We start from the raw sequence: 22,026 nt of genomic DNA, 5'->3' as shown, positions 1-22,026 counted from the left end.
CCTTGTTAGTGGTGCCACAGGTCAGGGTTAACCATCTGCATGCAAACCCTAATCCATAACTCAAACAATTGTCAAAGCAAATAAATTCAAGCTTTATATGTGTCTCCTGAAATTTGGGACTTTAGGGTTAGCAAGGCGTGAAGTGTTAGTGGCAAATGCTTACTTTTTGATGACTTTTCTGATAATTAGTAGCCTTATGCGGGCAATATCAAAAGATTCAACACCCCAGTGTAATCATTCCTACAATTGTTTGTCTTCCAGCAGATTTGTCGTACTTGGTTTTGCAAAAAACTGCTTTCCAGTTTCCTGCTTAAACACAAATTCTTTTAGTTATACCAAGATCCATCTAATGCAAACATCTGTTCATATCATGCTGAGTATGGAACATGCCAAACAAGCAGTGCTGTTTTGCAGCCTTTGGATTTAAATTTAAGGGTGGTTTCTAATGTTTTGGTGACTGCAATCTGCCCACTTTAGAATTTCTTCAACCCATTTCATTGAACTGCTAATAACATTTTTTATTACAAGCTGAGAAAGTCTTCTCATTATTTAGAGAGCAGAGTTTAACTACAGTTTTGATTTTCATAGCTACCTTTTAATCACCATTTTAATCATCTATCTTCACTCTCTGCCAACACGTGGACAAAAACCTCAACCTGGAGTTAGAATTAGCACATCATGCACACATTTCTGCTACCTATGCTCACCTTGATAGACATCTTAAAGTTTGCTAATGTGATAATATGAATTATACAAACATTTGCTTTGTTTTAGTGTACTGTAACACTGTTTATCTGATGTTAGAAGGTTTAGCTTGGCAGCAGGAGGGAAACTGCCTGTTATCTTTGCTCTAACTGCTGTGCTCTGAATAGGGTTTAAACTTCGGTAAAAGGAGAAGATGGTAACTTGCTTGAGATGTCTGAGCACAGGTAATTACAAGGTGTTTTGAGAGAACAGATTGAGATAGCAGGGAGAGAAGAACAGACAGATGGTGTTAGCCCAAGTAAGGAAGGCTACATAGCACTAGCAGAGGTTTAAATACTTTATATAGGCTTATTTGTTCAGTTGCTGTAACTTTCTTTTCAAATCACTTTAGTGTACAAGAACGTAACCATCTCCTTCCAGTTTCCACAGAAAGTGATTCCAAAGATGCTAGAGTGACTGAGTAGGGGACTTCTTTGTTTTTCCAATCTAATGATGTAAAGATGTAACAATGTAATGATCTTTGACTTAGCAATATGCCTAGTCCTTGAGAAAGGCCTAGGTTAATTCTAAATCCTAATTCTAATTCTAATCCTAAAAGGAAGCCTACACTATCATTCCGGGCACTCAGACAATCACCCATAGTGTCTGTAGAGTTTTCTCCTGTGCCTACCTTTTAAAATTTTTATCTTTGAGCTCCAAGTGGAAAGCTTCTCAAGGCTTTTCATTCTGGAAAATTCATCATATTGGGGGAGTTTTGCTTTTTAGCTTCTGAAAGAGGCATGGAGTCATGTCTGGTAACTACCAACTTCTATAAAATCTTGGGGTCTTCTAGTTCAAAATTACATTGCTTATGGTTCAGTGAAGATCCATATCCAGGGTAAGCACTTCTGAGCTAGTACCTCACCACATCATTCACAAAAATACGGCCTATGACATTGCATTCAGCTTTGCATTTCATACTTTGTATGAAATCTTTGCATTGTTTCTTATTCTTATTCTGCCACCACAGAAGTGAATCTGTTAATTCACCTGCTCCGTTGATCAGCATTTCCCAAGTTTTATAGAGACAAATCTTGGAGTATGCATTTTAGATATTGAATATAATTAATAGAATTCCATCCTATAAAGCCTGAAATGTCTTTTTTTTTTTTTAGGAATGCAGATGGTAAATTTAAAAATTATTCCATAATGACTAGATTTTACTATCTGGCCAAATTGTTGCTGTCAAGGCTATTAATCAAGGTAGAAAGAACTGCACTGTACAATTACACAAGGGTCGATAAAGGTGAATTCTTTTTCTCTGCCATTATTTTTGCTTCAAATACTGCAAATGACAAAGCACAATGTGTATCACTGTCTAATTAAGTGATTTTAGGGGCTCAGTAGCATCCCATCCCTAGGGAAGGGAATTAGATGACCAACTGATTTATTTTGTGGTTCATCACTGTGCATGCTGATTTCAGTGCATCCTTATAAAAAAAAAAAGAATGCAAAATCCAAAGATAATGAAACAGTGTGTTTTTTCATTGAAATAAACAGGAGACATTTTTCATAGAACAATGGGCTGTAAGTGCCATCTGATGAGGGAGGAAAGGGACTACAAGCTTCAATCCAGCTGCACACAACTCTGAAAAAAAGGCAGGAACGATATTAGAAAGGCAAGAGTATGCCTTTCTCTTATCATTTTAATGAAGTTCCATCTGTACAATAGCTTCCATAATTGCAGAGATCATTTCTAAAGGGACAAGAATACCACTCACACTGGCAGAAGCAAAACATAAAATAACATCTGGAACCTTAAATCCCTCTCAGGTACCTCGTTTGAAGTAGTCCAAGAGTCATCCTCCCCAAAAAGGAAATAAAACCAGAAGGAAAAAATTAAAATATGCATAGAAACAAAAACAGAAAAGAAGTTTAAAAAATGCAGCTATATTTTATTATTTTCATGATCAAAACTGTGAATTCCTGCATGCTTATGTTCTAAAACATACTTCAGTAATGAAGAATAACTTGGAAGAACCAACACAAAGATCATGGTAAACCAAAAGCAAGAAGTTAATGGAGTAATTAAAAGAATCTTGTTTGTAAAATTCTTTGAAGTTTACTTAAGAAAGTGGTATCTGGTCCCCTATTGACACCCAACTGATCTTTCTTCTCAAAATTAAAAGTCACAAAAAGAGCCTTTTCCTTCTTTTCCTTTCTGAAATGCTAAACCTGCCTATTTACTGATTCTAATATAAATATGGTATTTCCACCTTCTAGACTTGATAAAAAGCAGTCTAAAAAAAGTTTCAGAAATAAAATACAGACCATTTTCCAGATAAACTAGGGGATTTATTTGCATAGATATCCAAAAGTCTATATCAGCTGGACAAAATATTTTTTTGCTGTTAAAGATATTAATGCCTGTATTGTACTCTAGTACACCAAAATGTTTTACTTATTAAACTCTATTTCACTCAGAATTATTTCAATGATAACATAGTACAAAAGTCTGGTACAGAAATAAAATCATTTCTTCCATAAATATTTTATAAATATGTATATATTACATATATACATATACCCCAGAGCTAAATAATTTACCATGTTAACAAACCTCTCTAGGAAGAAAGGGGTTTCATTTAGCAAAAAGATGAGTGGGACCATAAACTCCGACACTTCGACCACTTAAAATAAACTAGACCTTCTCTCCCATGTCGCTTTTACAAGGATTTGCCTATTAATTCTTTCTGACAAAAGAATTTCAACGAGATTTTTTTGTACTAATTTGATTTTTTAGTGTCACTGATATAGTAAGCAAACCTGAAATCTGAATATTCAACTGAATTGGAGTAATGAGTAAATGAATACATGAGTAGTATATACAGCAAAGGTGTTCAAACATTTATTAGTCTTATTCATGGTTTCTCTGTCTTAAACTATGAACCAAAGTTTTTGTCATCCCAGATATTAAAGACTTATTTTTACATCTGTATGAATACCAGTAATTTTTATTCTAATTTAATTTTTTCCTGACAGCATTTTCATAGCATTAAGAACTATTTTATGATTCTATAAATATTTTATATTATTTACAACAGTATTTCCTAATGGCTGATTTCTTATATGCTCTCCATTTTTTCACAAATCTTTTAAGTACATCATGTGTAGCTTACAGTTTATTTGTTTCCTCAGATTGGTAACTAGTTTAGTGGCAGTATTACACTAAATGACAGAGTGGGACATATTGATGTCAAATTATTAGACTGGAAACAAGCCTGAAGATGCCTAGAGAGAATCTGCTGCACTACATCTGGATAATTGCTCTTTTGAGAAGAGTTGTTTGACAACCCTTTGATAGAATGGTTTCTGAAAACAGCTCGAAGATATTAAGCAGAACAAACACTAGCCAACTCTCCACGGGACAAGGATCTTGGTTTGTTGTTTTCCTCTGCTCTGCAGGCATGGCAAAAGAAGCTACAACTACTCAGGTGGGAATACATGGCATGCAGAAAAGATCTACTTGATACAGATTTCGTATATCTGCACAAGTCAGGAGTCTATCTTGGCATGAGCATGGTTAATTTTTACACACAATAAGAATTTGTAGGAAAGAGGGAGAATGGACTCAGACCAGTTTTACACATACCAACAGATATCAGTTTTACAGAAAGTTAGATTTAGATTCAAAAAGCATGCCAATCAGGATTAAGCAGGACTCTCCCTATAGCATACACATCCTTAACTTTCTTGATGGATCTGGATTCATTTTCATTTCACTTCAGTTCTCTAGAAGATAGGTTGGAACTAAAGAAAAAGTCTACTGATTATTTTTTAAATTTTTTTTGAGTTTTCAGCATTAATAAAACAAAAAGGTTTGATTTACATAAAAGCATAGTAGCACAAGGTCATTTTCTCCCTATCAGGAAACTGTTCATCTCATCTTTCTTTTTGGTATGGTTCTATTTTCTATGAGTGTCTAATCAATAAGTAACTGATATCCAAATCTCACACTTCCCTACATGATCCCCTTGACATGAAACTAGATCATACTCATTTTTACTGTTCAGACAGAAGCACTTTGAGAGAGAGGCAGAAATCTAATGGCACAGGCTTAGAGAATTCCACTGCATAACCAACAGATCCAAAGTAAAGAAAAACAGGGATACTCTTTTAGTGTGAGGTACACTACCTAAAGAAAGAGAATGACATTGAAATAAAAACTCCCATATCCTGGAAGTAATGCTAAAAAATCTGAGAATTTAAGTGAGAAGCAGCACAATGTCTCTAAAAACTCAAATTCTTTGGAAAATTCAGTCTTAGCTTACATATAGTTTCAGGCTGACAGAAAACTTTTGTCCTAGTAGCACTATATTTACTTTGTATCACATTACACTATGGTCAGTGTAGTTGGTCATGTCCAATCATGTCACCACTTGAAATAGTGATGACCATATAACAGAGCACTGGGACAGTTGTCATTCAAGCTCTTTAACAGGACATGTTTTAAGCAACATTTCAAACTCACATGACTGTTTCCAGCCACTACCAAGCTGGCTGCCTAAATGGCAGTCAAAGTACTTGAAGGAAAAGCCACTCACTTTCTCTGCTTTATAGCACAAAAACATGCAAAGTTCATAGCTAAAGTCAATCAGAACACAGAAGTAATATACCAAATTCAAAAATTCTTTTTATAGGTTTCATTTCATCTTATGTTGAAGGAAGCTCAACCCATAATTTTTTCAGAGGTTTCAACAGATTTAAGTCAATCAGAAAAATAAGCAAAATAAACCACATTATTCATGAAACACCTACTCCTATTGCAAATTTGTATTTTCACCTCTTTTTCTCATATGAATAACCACCCTGGACACTGCATAACTGAATGGAATTAACATCATGAAGAACAGAAAAAAAAAAAATCAAGACAAGTTATTCTGAAGAAAAAAAAGTATTTGCATTACTGAGATTTTGAAGAAATATATCATCCTTATTCCATACCTCTCACCACGTCCATCTCTGAACAGCAGCGTACAAAACATGACTAGAACAAAGAGAATATTTTATTTCCATCAAAATAGCTAATTCTAGTTTTCTCTCTTTAGTGATGAGAATGGATTTAAAGTGGAAATAATGGTTCTGAAGAAAACTGGATTTTTCGTTTTCGGAAGTGACTGTTAAATAGGGATATTTGGCCATCACTATTTAATGCATTTTTTTCTGCATTCTGCCCATACTCATTCTGAAATGAGATTAAGATATGAACGAACTGTCTCTGTGAATGGAAAAATAAGGATTCCGAAGCTAAAAATTATGTAATAAGAATCATTACTTGAATTGTAGAAGATACTGGGTCTTGAAGAAAACCAAAAAATACAAGTAAATATGATATTTATGGGAAAATTATAACACATTTTACAACTGTTTTGTAATGGAAATTAATTAGCAATCACTGTTTAGACAGCAACATACAATAGTTGTAACGTGTATCTTATATTACTTGACAATTTCCACATGCAAAAAGATACCTTAAGGCCCTCTGAAAATCTCTTCTATATTCTCCAGTGTCTGCCCACACAAAAGCAGTGATAATAGCTCAGAAAGACTTTCAAATGCATTCTGAAACCTGTTTATGATTGATTGTCATTAATATTACATTGAGTGCTTGCCATACATTTTAACATTGTATTGATGGAAATAGTCTGAACTGTTCGATACTGCAGCTCTCTCATACTCATAGGTGTTATGATTGATACAAATAGTAAAGCAGTTGTTTTTTCAGCACATAGTCTTTCCAAGCTATCCAGGAACAAATAGCACTTACTTCCACATGCTCTGCATTTTAGAGTAAGAAAGTAAATATCAGATTCAAAAGGTGTTATTCCATTCTTCTACTGACTGACCGGAAGGAAGTTCATTGGAAAACTTTGATACAGAGAAAATAGAATAGCGGCAATTAAATTTAGCAGCTGTTTATTTGGACAAGCAGAGGCCTCATTCTACTCTCAAGAAATGTCCTAAGAAACAATTGCAGACCAGCTCTAGTCTTATCTCAGTAAACTCTACTGTTGGGGAGCCGGGCAAAGCCTGTGCTATACCCTGACCAGCAGCAGTAGACCTCAATGCAAAAATTTCTACATTGCCCTAGGATCTAACACTGTCACCTAGCTTTCTCCCTCATGCATTGAAACTTCCCTAAAGCAGTCTGCAGGATTTCTTTCTTCTCTTTCTTTTCTGTTAAAAATAAGCATATATAACCTTTTAAACATTTACTTTTAACTTTTTTTTTCATGATATGTTGAGGAGCTTCTGCCAAAATTATGGCATTAGTAAGTGTTTCAGATTTAGTGTGACCTAAAACTGACAGAGGTAGAAGGAGGGAGGGAAAAAAGGTAAAATGGAAGGGATTGCACTGATTTCAGCTGCAGAACTATGTTCTACTAATAGCAACTCTGGTTTTGAAAAGTCTTTAAAAATATAACTGATATAGGAGATCGCAAACCATAACTATGACTGATGTTTCCAGACTTCTTCATTTGTTGAATCAACAGTACATTAATAGACACAGCTTTGCCTAGCAATACTATGGGTAGAATTATTGCTGATCAAAACAATTTAAAACATTTTTTGTCATTGGGTGAATTAGTAGTAATGAGAATAAAATTCCTGTAATCATAAAAGTATAATTTCAAAGGCACCTTTAGTCAGTCCATTCTGCTCAGTTAGTCTGTCAACAATGCAACTGGTGCTTTATCTATCAAAGACTTGAAAAGTCCTAGAATCAAGATACTACTGCCTGTGTCACTGCAGCACTAGTCTGCTATGAAAATATTTTCTCCTGATGTCCAATATGAACCCCCCAAGATGCAACCTAAGAGTATTTTCTCTTATCATTTGCCACTGAAGAGGAGAGTTTATGTCCCCCATCTTTGTCACACTTCTAAGAAGCTACAGGCCACACTTGTAGGTTCCTCTTCAGTAGCATAAACAAGTCCACTTTCCTCAACCTCTTCTTATGGGACATTTGTACCCCAAATTACAGTAGTAGCCCTCCAATGGACCCTCTCCAGCTACTCAACATTGTGCTTCAAGTAGGGAGCAGCATCTAGGCACAGCAGTCCCTGTGTGTCTTCTTCATCAGAGAGTCTGCCAAGCAGAGAGTAACTGCAAAGGCACTAGCCACGCTCACCCTAAGGAGCTGAAGTGCATGACTTGCCTTCTTTAGGATGAGAATACCTTGCTGATATTCAGCTGGACACCTACAAGAATATCCAGTTCCTTTCCAACAGCCCTATTTCTCCAACAGTCACTCATCAGCCTTTAATGCATGGATTATTCTACTGCATGTACAGACCTTTACCTTTCTTTCGCGCTGAAATTAATATCCATCTGTTCTTCCAAGCCTCAAGTTTCCCAAGTTCTTTCTTGATTGAAGTTTTAGAGTTTAATATTTAGTATGTCAGTCATTTCACCCCATTTGCTGTCATCAACAGATCTGATAAAAATGCAGTCTGTGTCATGACACAGGCCAGTGATAAAGATATTCAATTACCTGGGCTTCAGTACTGACCCCAAGAGCACTCTGCTTCTTACCAGGAACCAAATAGATGTTCAACCAATGATTGTTGCATTTCATATATAAAAATCCAGCCAATGTTCAGTCCACTTAATTATCCTTATTTCCAGCACATACTTCATGAGCTTCCAAGTGAGAATACTGTGGCAGATGGTGTAAGAAATTTAACTAAAATTAAGGTATATTGTATGCACCACTCTTTCTGCTTCCTCTTCCTCATTTCAATGTAGAAAGTAATTACGTCAAGCATGATTTAGCCTTCATAAGTCCATGCTGGCTATTCCTTACTATCTGTTTGCCCAGACAGCCAAAATTTGGACAGATATTAGCAGGATGCAAAACTACTTCATGCAGAAACTTACTAAAACTTGGACCAATTTGCCACTCATTACCAAAGAATGGACAAATCCAGACAGGTTCTAAACACTGAGAAGAGATAATTAAACCATGAAATGTGTAATGGACTTGTGGGATGTGACTATTAATACAGGATTGTTAAAATGCATATCACCTGAGAGAATACTTTAATGCTAATTAAGTTTTATGGCACACCATAATTCTAATGACTCATAGCTCAGTTACAAGAAAGAAGAGCATTTGCTAACACAGACACTTACTCATGCTAACTCCATCAGTCAGCTTAGAATCAGAACCATTTACTGCTAGCATTAATTATAAGCTCAAATGATTCCTTTCAACCTAAAACTCTCTTTTAAAATCTAGTTTCACACATATAGATGTATGGAAGGAAATTTTTTCAAATGCCTTAGCTGCCAGTCCCAGATCAAGTTTTGTGATATGATTGCATTCATATTCTTCTTCCATGAAAATATTTTTTCATCTTAAACTAGGTGGTCTACCTGATAAGGCTACCATTTCTCCTACAGCAGTGAAACTTATGAGCAGCAATTAGAAAGCAGGTATTTAAGTACAGCTTTACTAAGCTTCCTGACTATGAAGACAAAACTTGCTCGCTTATGCAGCTTCATAGACCATTCCAGAAATTTTACTCTGATTTCACAGTGAAACATTTCACCTGATTGCACCTGAAGCATCTTCATTTCTGTGCAGTGCTCCACAAGTGAGACTGCATATTGCCAGGTTTATATCCGAGAACAAGGCAATCTCCCTTATAACTGCAGTTATGGGTAATTTTGCCAATAACTTAGCTATTTTTCTGGTTATGCACACACTTCTCTACACACCATTGGTAAAACTCTATGGCACCTCAAAGAGGAGTTAATGTCCTAAGTCATAGGATTGGGCAAAAATTTGCGGTGATCACTTTGAAATAAGAGTGACAGCTTTCAGAACAGAGACATGAAGTGAAAAATAACAGACCAAAGACTGCAGTGCAGGAAAACTACATTAATACAAAACTGATACTCGCCTTTTCTACCGGAAATAAAATATATATTTTTCTCATTACAAAGTAACAAGAGATTCACCACGCTGTGAGTAGATATGGAAGAGAACATTCATACATTAAACCTTTAGCAGAGTTAAAATCTCTAAATCTTCAGGGATAAGCAATATGAATTCAAGTGACTATATGGCAAGGCCAACCAGGTCAAAGCACATATAGCAGTGGAAACAGCAGCGGAACAGCAGCATGCTTAGTATCAGAAGGAGATTTTGTAACACTTAGACAGTGAAGGCCTTATGCAAGATCCTTGGAAATTTTTTGCTGGTATTGTTCCTGAATAATTCTAAGAATTACAGCTTTTTTTCCTTGGTTAGCAAAGGAGAGAAATTCTGAGAATATTTTTGACCGAAGAAATTCCTAGTACTAAAAGAAAACTTTGCAAAATAGATTCTGGGAGTTTAGGGAAGCAGGAAAATATAGTATTTCAGAAGATTTTGTACATTTTACCTTCTAAAATATATGAAAATGTGTCATTGCATAACTTTTCCCTTCCAAGTTTATACTCATTTGAGAGTACGTCAAAATATGATAATTTGGGGTGGAGTTTCTTTAAGAAATCAAGAAGTTAGTTCATATTTCTAATCACTATCTCTAAGTATTTAAACATATAGTTTCACTGAACAAATCTTTGGCATTCCAGTCACAGTGATGCTACAAGATGTTCCTGTGAACAAACTGGAAAGAGAAATAAAAAAAGAGGTGTAAGAGGAGCAGAGGGATGAAGAATGACAATTAAAACAAGCATGGTATGATAAAAAGGCTTGAGGGGAAAAAAAAATTGTCCAGAATAGGAAAACACCTTTCAAATATTTGCTCTTTCTAAAGACAAGGAAGTAAATAAAAGTCTAAGTGAAAGAGTAGAGAGGGAATAGGAAAGTTTTATTGTTTGGTGGTAAAAAGAAGTCTCTGGTAAAGAGCTGTATGCTGCAGCTCCTTCTGGAGAACAGAAATGAAATTATGTACATTCTACCACGTAGATCACTGAAGTAGTGATCACTGATCACTAAAGTAGTGATCAGTCAAGAATAAACCACCTTTTATCAATTGCTAGTCTGACAAGTGTTAGATATTTAAATTTACATTTTTTACCTTTAGCAGAGTCTACAAATTACACTGGGAAATCAGAAATATAACAGAAATTACCATTAAAAATTCAATTGTGAGGAAAAAAATGTTTACAAATTTAAACAATAATAATACAATCAGTGGCTTTACTGATTTTAGCACATATATTTAACGTAATTGCCACCATTTACAGAACTCATCAGCAATAGTCTGCAAAATTTTCTAGCAATCAAATATAAAAATGACACTTCAAATAAGTTCATCTAATTCAACTTTTCAAATGCAGAAGGAAATAGATAGCTAGTCTGAATCAGACTCAAATTTAAAGTGTACTTTTGGGCATTTTTTTCCACCAAATGACTGCAGCAAGATCCCCCTCCACATCTCAATCTCTTCTCTCCTCAAAACCCTCTCAAAAAAAAAAAAAAGAAAAAAAAGAAAAACCCCCAAAAAAGAGGAAAAATACCTACATTTCTTAAAGATATTCCTCTACACTTTTTAATGGGATAAGTACATTGCATTTTAAGAAACTTTGGAAAAAGGGACTTGCTATGAGTTCTCTAGAAAAGAAATGAGCGTTGTTTCCTAGATGCCTGTTCCTTCCACCACCTTTGTTCTACCCACAATTTACACATGACCAGGACACATAAGAAGGTACATCTTTGTATCACCACCCTCTAAATTACATTTTAACAAATTTCTACATTATTCATAGAAGGATTCAAAGAATGTCTTGAGTTGGAAAGAACCTTAAATATTGTCTAGTTCCAAATCCCCTGCTGTGGGGTTGGAACTCAAGTACACTTGTCGGGAGAAATTAATTTACCTGATAGTTCAGAAGAACTATTTCCATACCATAAACACTTTGAACCAACTGAAAGGTGCACCTGCATAGGCCTGTGGCTTCCATCTCAGAAATGTGTTATCTAATCATACTAACCCTTTTTGTACTTCATTGCCTTACAAAGGTCTTGGGCATTCATTCAGAAAAATTACTTTCCAACCACAGGTTAAGGATTTCCTAGGCTTTCAATTTCATGACAAGTATGAATGACATAAGAATCTGGATGGTTTAATCTTCTATTCTTATACTAGGCCATCATGAAAAAACATTACTGTTTAAGCTACCAAAATCTGCATGACTACTCTTATTTAGAGACTACAGTCATCAGATAGACCAGCAAAAGACATTTTTACTACTCAATAATTGGGACTCTTTTAATTGTACATGTAGGTTCCTTATTTTAATTTTTACTTTTTTTCATTTCAACAAGATATTTTTCCCAGTAACTAAAAAAAAACAATTCTTAAAGCACATAGAACAGGAACTTTTGAAAATGGTTTTATTTTTAACACTGAAGTGTCTAATTTTTAAACATAACATTTTCATTAATAACACTTTAAAGATGGCTTTCCCTTAAACCAACATTTGACACTGACATAGAGTACTATACTTACCCTTGAAAGAGAAAAATCTACAGATAAGAGTATGAATGCTTCGATTCTTGCATAATCTTCCATACTGCTTACTACTGATAAGTTTCCAGCTGAAGTACTGTATTCAGCTCTGTGCATTATATGAAAAAAATGGGCATGTAAGAAAAAATTCAGTATTTTTTAACTATCGGAAAAAGCTAAAAATTACTTCAGTATCTTCTTTACTCAAGAAGACAAAGGACAGTCATGATTATATGTTAGTTCTTCAGGATTTTGCATAAAATTATAGATATATATATACTAAAAGCTCTGAAGTATATGATACACTGAAAGATATTCCTAAGTATCAGATAGTAATCTCTCAAAATGCTACGGCTTTTGAACATAATAGATAATTCTGCCGTGAGTGTTGATGTAGCTGACATGTCTTTAATATCCTACTGGGTAGAGGTATTAACCTGCTTGAAATAACAAGTCTTTTATGTGGTTTTCACTTTCATAGAGTCAATTGATCTCTCAGTTCCTCTCAGAGGTTACTTTGTGACTCCAAAACCATCTAAATATAAAACTAAATAAGTTTTAAAAGAAAATAAAATTAAAACCCTATACAATCATTTTATCTGGATTAAAAAAGCTCAGTTCTCCTAAGGTGACCAATTTAAAGTGTTAAGACATAGTAGAAAGACTATCATCAAAATCATCAAATGATCCCTCATTTTTGAAAAAACGGAAAAGTAACACTCTAAGCACTTCTATCTCAGTCTCCTGTGATTCCAGGTGAGCAAATCAAAGAATCACCATCACAAACTAATCAAACACCACCATAGGATTTAATATTACACCTACAGTTCAATTCATTTATCTTATTAAAAATTGATGACCTTTCACACTTGGTAATATGCACCATAAGAGCTCAAACTTTATTTTTTATACTGTTCAGTTCCATTCCTTCTATTATTCCAGTACGTCATAAAATCTACTTCCTTTTCTATGAAATCCTAGTTTGTTAATATAGCCTCCTTTTCTTCCCAGAGAGTAAATCATTCCAAAAGTTTCAGAGCTACCTGTGGGATCCTTTGATTTTATAACACTCATGCCTGAATGTTGAAATGTACATGGATTACCATATTTTACTGCAATGTTGATTTCATGTATGCCACATGGTTTTTCTGTGTTCTATACTAAAAAAATAAATAAAAAGAAACATTATTGGATGGATACATCTCCTTTAAAGAGCTTCACAATGTACTTATGATCAGTTGAGGGAACTGTATTTGTTGTGCTGATGACAGTGGATAAATCCTTTTGAGGGAGCAACAAGTAACACAGAACCTGCCAGCAGCCAGGAAGATAACAAAAGGACAAATCTAAATCTGAAAAATTAGTTTTCAAATATATTTACTACATTCTACATACAATGCACAAAAAAAAAATTAATATATAATTTAAAAATTTTTGAAAATACTTTTGGCAGCTCAAGTTCATAGTAAGCAAAAATCTGTAACACCTTAACATTAGTTGCAAAATGGCATAGAAGTAGCTTATTGATTGCAAAAAAAAATAAAAAGTGGTTTCATTGCTGGAGCAGATGATTCCATTTATTCTCATTCTAAATTTTTGATCCATTCTACAGTCATCTTAATAAGACAATGTACACCTATTCATTTTTTAATACTTGATTATTTCAAATGACCTATCACCATTTTGAAAGAAATAATACTCAAAGTAATTTTAATTTGCAAATATTATTATAAAACATTTCTAAATAAAAAGCCTTACGATTCACCACAGAAAATGCAGGAATTGATAATTGCTTGCTTTTCTATATTTCTATCAGACACACAAAAAACAGGAAATCCAGTATTTTGATAATATTAAAAGAGTGACTCTTTATTCTCTGTTTTTGCTGTTTTCCACACACAATGAAGGAGGAAAATTTATTGTATTCACTTCCTGTCCACTTTGTTCTGATACAAGCAGAAATTTTGAGGCAGGAGAACTGACTATCATAATAAATATTTCAGTATGATGAAACATTTCTATATTTATACAACATTCAACATTTATTTGCCAAATATTTTTTAATTTTAATTCTATGGCTGGATCACTAGATTGATTAGAATAATATTTTTTCATGTCTTTCTGTACAATTTCCTTGTTAAAGTTCAGATAAGTCTTAGTCTGAAGAGACCAATATTATCTCTTATTTTGCTATTCATCCATTTACAATTTTAGTGATTTTACTTTACTTTAAAGAAGCCATACATTGGAAAACAGAGTAAATAAAGCAACTGTCTTACAACCCCCACATTCCACCAAAATAGCTACAAAACTTGATTTCAAAGCATCTCTGTCTCCATCCCTTCCTTTATCGGGAAAGTACTAAAGCTGCCATCCATTCACTTATTTCCATTAAATCTATTAATTCATGCTTCTACTAGATGGTATTTATGACTCTGTATAGTGGTATTTACATCATTTCATTGATTTCCATTAGCTTTAGGAAAGTAAAATTATGTCAATCTTTATATGTTCAATATTTTTAAAATGAAACCTGCCATTTCAGCCAAGGCTTCTTACCTCCACCAAAAGAAGAAAAAAAAAAAAAGTGAAGAAAGAAACTGAAGGAAATTGCACTAACAGAAACAACAGACTAATAATAAAACTGAAAAGGATATTTCAAAGCTTTCTTCAAAGTAACAAGTAGTGGCCTGGCCTGCAGAGAGAGGGAAGAGCAGTTTCTATGGTTTATCCTGACTTCAGTAAGGCATGCAGCAGTCTCTCTTATAACGTGCTCACTGAAAAAATTATGAAATTAGATTAGTGAAGGGTGAGATGGCTTGGAAACTGGCTGAACTGCCAGGCTCAGAAGGTGATGGTCAGTGGCACAAGTTCCAGGTGGAGGCCAGTCATTACTGTGTGCTCCAGGAGTCCTTAACAGGGCCAGCATGGTTTGGTCTCCTCACCAGTGACCCACGCGACGCAGAGCTCACCCGCAGCACCTTTGCAGGGGACACAGAACTGGGAGAAGTTGCCAACACATCAACACATCAGTAGCCATTCACGGGACCTCAAAATGTTAAAGAACCCCTTGAAGTTCAAAAGAAGGAAACAATGCACTGCTCCTGCAGGCTCCCAGTGCTACCGAAACCTTGGCACCTGTCCCTACTACAATGGCAAATGAGCTCCTTGACAGCTGCTACTTCTTTCTCAAAGACCTTGGAAAACAACTCTCCAAGGAGTAACTTGCCACTCAAGACCCAGCATTCCTATGGACTCATTATAACATGGGATAGAGTAAGTTTACAACAAAATATTGTCAAAACCGATCTGCTTTATTGTAAAATAAGTGATTACCTGTCATCTCAGAATACGTGTCATAGAGTCATGTAATCAGCTTTTCTAATTCATGGCACTGAATTGTGAGTGCTTAACTTCTAAGTAGTGCATTACATTTCATAATGGTAGATTAGACTTCCAAGACATTTTGATCTTGGAATAAAGCTTACTCCTTTTCATTCATAAACCTCTGTTAGCTGAACACATACACTTTCACAGATATTCCTATTTAAAGTCCGCATAGAGAGTATTCCTCTTCAAACACCTAAAGTAAATTTATGTTATTTTGATTTCTGCCGTCTTCTCTCAGCAGGTAGTAAAATTTAAATTACCAGAAATATAAAAATAAATGTTATCTAAATGCTATATGGTTTTCACCTAATAGATAAAATTAAATATGTTTCAAATATTTAAGGTGTTAAGAAAAGGATCTAGGCCTGTAATATTTTAAAGGAAAAGCATCAACTGTTATTTATTGTCTAATTTTAAATTCAATAGAAATGTGTAGTCAAATATTTACACATAATTGAAGAGGGATTGCTTCGATGTAATAGTAAAAAGCACTCAAGAAGATGCTATATTTTTCCTAAAGAAGATTAGAAACATGAATAGAGAAATATTTGAAAGTACTAACAATGCTTAATAATATTCACATTGCAGTGCAGCTGTCTTTTATCACCTTTCACTTGGATGCCCTCTCACTTGAGGGCATCATACTTATTTCATTAGCATCAAAACACAGAAAAGCTGTCATGGAAACTCAAACCTACAAATGAGTGACTAGTAAGTGATCTTCAGTGTATTTTATTCGGGTGTTCAAATTTATTATTATCTGAGTCTGACACATGAAGTATGGTTTATTATTACTACTTTATGTTAAACACAAAGAGTAGTATTTATTAACATATTATCTTATATGTACTAGTATGTTCATATCCATATATGCACAAAGAATCTTAAGCAATAAATTTTCTCTGGTTTTCTAGAAAACCAACAGGACTGTACAATCGTATTTCAGAAAAATATGCTATTCAGTACCCTAGTACTGAGGGGATAAGATTCTACATTTTGTTACTCCCAGATAGTTTCAAAACCATATAAAATAATAATATAAAACTGTTTGCAGAGGAAACTTATAAATCAATATATGTCATTGCAAAAAATATTGGCTAGAATTAAATGAGGCTCAAAAGTTGTACTCCTTTTTCTGGCACTTCAATATGCAAATTAAGGGTTGAAATCCATTTCAATTTTTTTGACTCGGTGTTTTGGTAAATGAGGAAATTTTCTTCCACCACTTTCACTTAATCCAATTTCATTTAAAGAGAAAAGTTCTAGGTACATTTTTACTGTTGTCTATATCAAAAAAAAACAAAACAAAAAGCGAAACAAAACTAAAAAATACCCTACATTGGCTTCCTGGACTTCATATTGTGAAACAAGAAATGCAGCAATCAAATTTAATGTAAAGAGAATTACTGAAGTCACAAATATAATGTGCAAAATCGCATAACTTTTAATGGGTATCATAAAGCCTTGTATGTACTCACCTTCTGCCTCACCACATATGCTTAGAAATAGTTAAGTCTATCATGGTGTCCTAACTGTAAAACAGTGACATAAAAGTAATCCACTATTACACTAGTCCCAAATAAGTCAATTTATAACTGCCATTACTTCCAGTAATTGTCCTGGACTTGCTTATTTTATGAGTCTATAAAGCACGTCAACTCCAGCTCTAAATGAAAATAAAAATTTTAAGTATTATAAATCAACTTTTGTTGCTTGAATAAGGTGAAAGAAGCCCAGAAAAGTAAACCTTTGAGAAAAGTCTCTTCAGAAGAATATAGATCAGATTGTTCAGCAGGCTTCTTCACTTCCTCTCTAATAACATATCCCATCTGATAAATAGACTTGCTTTTTATCCCACTGTCCTAGTTATGATTTGCCAATTTAAATATACTCATTTTCTGTTGTGAGACAGAACCAGGAGCAAAAGCAAGGCATTAAAAGGGTATTAAAAGAAATTTATTAACTACACAAAGAAAGAAAAAAAACAAATTCAGAATAAGATCTTTAGACCACTCCCTCCTCCCCTCTCCCAACCTTCATAACAACAAAACAAACATACAAAAAATTACTTCAGTCAGTTCCCAACTTATATAGTCCTTTTCAGTTCACTTTGGAGAGAGAAGTTTCCTCTTGTCAGGCCATAGGGACTTCTCCACAAGGAGGGAAAAAAACAGTTCTCTCGTGGCTTCACGTTCACGATTCACATCCACCCGGGAAAAAACTTGCAAGTCATGAAGCTCCTCCTATCTTCACAGCTTTCCCAAAGCTGTGCTTATGGGCCATGCTAAACTCATGGGGTATTTACTTCTAAGAATGAACGGTTCCAAATCAAAAATTTTCTTCATCTCTCTTTCTCTGTATTCATGCCTCATCTCCAAAAATAGAGATCCTCTTTTCTCCTCGGGGTGAAGGATCCTTAACACAGTTGCTTTTGATCAACAATCTATCAAATGCAACGCTCCAACCCCCCATGTCTTCCTCCACGGTTTATAGGAAAATTTTCAGTTCATCCCTACAGCTTACAAAAGGATTTTCAGCCAACCTTCATAGCACCTTCTCATTCTCCTTCCATCTAAAGAAACTTAGCTCTTCTATTTTTCCCTTCTCACTCAGGGGAGAATTGAAAGTCTGCAAGTCTTATCTGAGCATTGAAGGAGTTAAGATTTCACACAGGGAATGCAAGGCTGCAATGCTGGAGCTGTGCAGGATCTCAGAACACTTTGGCCATGCTGGAAGGGGCTGGCCCAAGCTAGAAACGGCAGCAGCCATGCTGGAAAGGGGGAGGAGGGGGAACATCTGGGACCTCACTCAGCCTCCCTGGCTCTCAGCTACAGCACCCACGGCCAATGGCAGTGTCTGCCAGGCCATGCCAGATTCCCAGACAGGGGCTCGGCCCTGCCCATGGCCACCCCTCGTCCCTGCCGGGCCATGCCAGATTCCCAGACAGGGGCTCGGCCCTGCCCATGGTCACCCCTTGTCCCTTCCAGGCCATGCCAGCTCCCCAGACAGGCCCTGGCCCTGGCCCTGCCCCCTGCCAGGCCCGCAGGCCTGCAGTGCAGCCAGGCAGGCACAGTTACCTGCACTGCTGCCAGAAAAGAGAGAGAGCTTTTTTCCAGGTTACCTCCTTCAAAATATGTTTTCACGGAGCAAACTAAGTTTCTCCAATTGGTTTCTCAGGCTGTCAACAACCAACCCAGCCTCCAATTGGTCCCACCAACTCACAGAGGAAATTCTCATAGAGAAAAACCTCTCTGACTCTGCCCTCCCCCAGGGGTAACGAGCACACCCACCATTAATATTCCAGAATAAAGTCTCAGAAGCAGATGTGGCTTTTCAAGGTAGATGAGGAAGACACAGAGGAAAACTTGTTGTCTTAAAGGTAGAAATCAGGATATCAAGTTCTACATTGATTGGTACCAGTAATCGAGGTAGAAATTTACCATATAGTATTAAAATTAAAATAAACCCTCAACTAAGCAAAAAACAGACAGAAACAATCTAGTAGTGGGTGGTGTTGCTTTTCTTGAAACTCTGATTCCAACTGGCTCTCCAGTAAAAGAATGCTATACATTCCAGAGACAGTGCATATGTGCATGTTACATGGAAAAAAACCCAACAAAATAAAATAATAATAATTTAAAATATCTAATAGCCATTAAGTGCTACTGTCCTTCATTGATTTCAGGATCAAAGAGATGAGTTCATGAATGGAAGAACAAAACTGGAAAACTGAACATTCATTTGAGTCAATCACCTAGGCCCATGACAAAAAAAAGAACTTTGTGAGTCCTAGGTCCAGAATAGAGGTCATTACTACTTATTGAAAGATATTTATTGGGAAACTGAAGGTTCTATCTTGTGAAGACAGCAGAGCACCACAAGATTTTAAGTGCTAGCAGATCCAGAAGACCAAAAAAAGCCAGAGACAAATCCAGCAGTGTCAGATTCAACAGTGAGAACTTGCAATCTGTGGAAAATGTGAAAAACCTTTTCAATTACCACCCAGGAGTCAAAGAAAGATTGCATAGTGAATCAAACCACAGATTCATACATTTTCATTGTTCTTGAACATCAAATTCTCACAGATAGTATGGGTTTTGAGAATGACATCTCATTACCTGAATAAAGAAAAAATAATTCACATTACCTACTCTCAATTTTGAAAAAGATGCTTTTCTGTTAAGTAAAAGTACTTTTGCTTTTCTCACAAGATACGGATTCAATAAGAACATAATATTAATATTCAAAGTCACAATCAGACAGTCATAAAGTAGTGAATTTCTTTTTTAAAAAAAAAGTATTGGAATGATAATATGGTATTAACCAGGAGTAAGCAATAGTACTTCATTTACAGTCTTATTTCTATCACAGTTTAACTGAGCCTGGAACATGTCATCTAATCCAAGGACAACTGATGTATGCCCCCTGAGAAGAGAATTTTCCTGGCCAGGAAGTGATTGTCTAGTCTTAACTAGTTCCAAGCAAAGAGAAAGTGCTGAATATTTGAAATAATTGGTAGAAGCAAATAAAGCAAACAGTTATTATCAGGTACAACTAATAAACAGTGAAAAACATATGTGAACTCAGCCAAAAATAATGCCAAGATTCTTATGTGCTAAATTTTTCTTTTTTTTTTTTTTTTTTTAATAAACATTTTGGTTGAAAAGTACCTTACAAGCAAGAGTTTTGCAAATACACCAGTTCACATAATAATATTTTAAAACCAAAATAAATATTAATGCTTGAAAAAGTAAAAATTTTTAACACAATCACTTAGCAGGTCATGAAAATCAATTGGTAAATGAAGAGGCAAGAACATATACCACATAATAAAATCAATTTTTGTTTCAAATATATTTCCAATATGGTTCTGACATAACATGTAGATCCTGACCAATACTCTCCCAAATAAGTCAAGATTTTATTGCCATAGTGCCAACCAAGGTACAAAGGTATTTGTCTTCTTTTCTCCCCAAAATTAAATGATGTTGTGGATAATGAATTCAAAGGACATTTAATGTATCTAAAGCCTTGATTTCTATTAGACATTCTAAAGATCTCTAATAAAAGTTCAATTTTAAACATGATGGCTAGGACTCAAGAGGAGGAAGCCAGAATCAAATCTAATCTGTTCAAGGCTTTTCTTCTTTCATAAGTGTTGGATAAATTTTAAAAGACAGAAATTAAGTAGTCAACAAATGCCATATATATATAATGACAAAGCATAATTTGTTCTAATATACATTATTCATAGGAGAGAGCCCCTTTTAAATATCTGTTTTCAGTTATTAAAGAAAGAAAACAATTAAGTTAAGGTGAATTGCTATATACATTTTAAGTGTACAGTAAGAACAATTTAGGCTAACTATCCATGCTGAAAACCCTGCATTTTACAGCCACTGTGAAAAAATTCCAGAAAAAATACATCTTTCTGATTGCCATCGTATTAGCTAAGCTAATTCAAAAATAATTCAAAAAGAATTTAGAAATGAAAATGTGTTCTATTCTTTACTACACTTGACTATGCACTACTACTTTCTCTCCCTTCACTCACATTTAAGCACCCCAGCCCCAAAACATGTGGGATGCATTTTAATTTAAAGTTTGCACAGAATCTGTTTTACTGTTCAAAAAAAAGCGGGATCCATTCCCATTCCCTCTCACTGAGCCTATAATTTCATTATCTTTTCTAGGCCAGAAAACTCAAAAATTCTCTGACAATATGACCACAATTATTGACCGATCTGAATTTTTCTCTTGTTATAGCGCATCTAATTTACTTTCAGAAGATTGTGTGTTTTAGTTTTGGCACAAAATTACTCAGTAGGAAAATTTTGAAGCATCATATATTCCATTTCCTTTCTTATGAAGATGCCAAAATAATATGTATGATTAGTTAGCTGGAAAGAAAAGTTAAACTTATGGAAAGTGAACTGCTAATGTGATTTTGTAGCGTAAATATTATATTTAATTGCGCTCACAGAGTTAATCAACACTGTCAAGCTCCCTGTTTCTTAATATAGCAGCTTTCTACAATGACTGCAAGAGTGAGTAGTAATCAAGGGTTTGGTTTTTGTTATGTCTATTTATTTATTTTGTTATTTATTTATACCTTCCTCCTACCATTCTTCATGACAGAGTAAGGAAAAAAAAATTTAAAAAGACATTATTTCACACTGGGTTGCTTGAGTAGAATAAATCAGGTTACTTCATTGCAATCTATATAATTTGTAGGAGTGGTAGAAATTTATCCCAAAAAAAATAATGTCTTTGGTATGCTCTGTTAACTGATAAATACCTAGTTTCTTAAAATAAAAAAATAGGATTTGAAAGTTCAAAACTTAGAAGACAACAGTTACATTCATTGTCAAAACTTATTACTGATGGGCCTAAATAACAATGCTAGTCTAAAGCAGTAAAAGCA

This window comes from Sturnus vulgaris, chromosome 1, assembly GCF_052056855.1.
Source record: "Sturnus vulgaris isolate bStuVul1 chromosome 1, bStuVul1.hap1, whole genome shotgun sequence".
Classification (NCBI taxonomy): Eukaryota; Metazoa; Chordata; class Aves; order Passeriformes; family Sturnidae; genus Sturnus; species Sturnus vulgaris.
The sequence above is the reverse complement of the archived record's forward strand: the minus strand, read 5'-3'. Positions refer to the sequence as shown.